A 1908-nucleotide genomic window follows, 5' to 3' on the forward strand; every position below is an offset into this window, starting at 1 on the left:
TTTAGCAAGATGGTTAAACTAGTTGATTTATTGATTAAGCTCAAGGAGTTAAAGGAGGAGAATCAAGCAAAGGCAAAGAAAAGATCATCGAGTTGCCGAGTTGGAACTGTCTTACCCAACACAAAGTAAGTCATTAAGCATATAGTTTGAATTAATTTAAATGGTCATAACGTCTATGTAATGATGCTGAATGGAATGATAAATATATATATACATGTATGCATGTGGTGATGAAAGTGTTGAATGAAAAGAAAAGAGGTGAGATATATTGAGTCGTTGATCTCGGCACTAAGTGTGCGGGTATAAACATTTATGATCATGAGATTGGCACTAAGTGTGCGGGTTTAAATTGTACAGCACTAAGTGTGCGAGTTTGATTATATAGCACTAAGTGTGCGAGTTTGATTATATAGCACTAAGTGTGCGAGTTTGATTATATAGCACTAAGTGTGCAAGTTTGATTATGTAGCACTAAGTGTGCGAGTTGATTATATAGCACTGAGTGTGCGGACTTAATATATACTTTTGAATCACTATGGACACTAAGTGTGCGACATTATTAAGTTGATCACGGACAGCGGATCGGGTAAGTACCTTGAGTTCATGGCTAATAGGCGCTATGTTTATATTTGGAGTTGAGCTTGGTAAGTTTGAACCTATGTGACAATTATAACTGAAGTCACGTACATAAGATTTATCGTGGAATAGGTGAAAGGTCGTTTAGTTGTATGATTGTAACGAAAATACAATGATGTATGAAAATGCCTCAAATATCCTATTGATTAGTATATGGAATGTGAATGCATGACTTGGTATGAGATTGAACCGATAGGTCTAAGGAACTATGGTATGGTTCGGTATGGATGGAGTAACTAGCCTCGTTCCATTTTGTTTCCTCTTGTGATAATGTTATTAATGGATGGTAGTGCATTGCTTATGACTTACTGAGTTATATACTCACTCGGTGTTTCCTTGTCACCTATTTTAGGTTTCTTGGACTCGTCTCTTTTTGCGTGATCGGGCCGTCATCGAAGTCATCACACCGGCTAGCAACTTTTGGTATCTTCTTTTTAGTCGGTCTAGGAGAACATTTCGGCATGTATAGGCTAATATGTTTTGTTGAAATTTGGTATGTAAACTTTTAGCCATGCGAAAATGGCATAAATGTTCGGATGGGTTTGGTTCTATAATGTTAGGTCGTAAGTCTTGGAAATTCGATTATTATGCCATATGTCATGGTTGATTATTTTTGGTGTCAAAATTCATGATATGGCAATAGTGTAGTAGGGAGATGTTTGACAATGATTAGCCCTTGGCATGGCTAGTCATGATCATGATTTGTGATATGTATGATGAATTACTAGTTAGATCAAGGAGAAATCACGAAATAGGCATAGTTGCTTTAGTAACAGATGCTGGCAGCAGCAGTGACGTGAGATTGGAAAATCACTAAAAATAGTAGGAGTGGAATTAATTAATTAATAAATTATGTAATCGAAGCTCGATGAGTGTATTTTCATATAGAAGAAACAAAACGACTATATGAGCTGTATGTTAGGAGATAATTAAACTCTTGTGAAACAGGGCCAGAGCGATTTCTGGATTCCCTGTTCCGACTTTAGAAATTCATTATAAATTAACCAGAGATAATTAGAAGTCATGCCATATGTGCATGGATTCCCCTTCGAGTCTAGTTTCTATAGAAACAAACGACATCAGTAATGAAGCCCTGTACAGGGAGATATCCTAGTCGTAATGCGCAAAGGTCAGTATAGTCGATCCCTGTAACATGGGAGACTTTGACTAATAAACTGTACTAATTGGCCCAACCAAAAATTCTATAAAAAAAATATGTAGATGGGCATATGAGTCTAGTTTCAGGTAAAATTTACGGAACTGGATTTCGAG

The sequence above is a fragment of the Gossypium hirsutum genome, chromosome D02 (assembly GCF_007990345.1).
Source record: "Gossypium hirsutum isolate 1008001.06 chromosome D02, Gossypium_hirsutum_v2.1, whole genome shotgun sequence".
Taxonomy (NCBI): domain Eukaryota; kingdom Viridiplantae; phylum Streptophyta; class Magnoliopsida; order Malvales; family Malvaceae; genus Gossypium; species Gossypium hirsutum.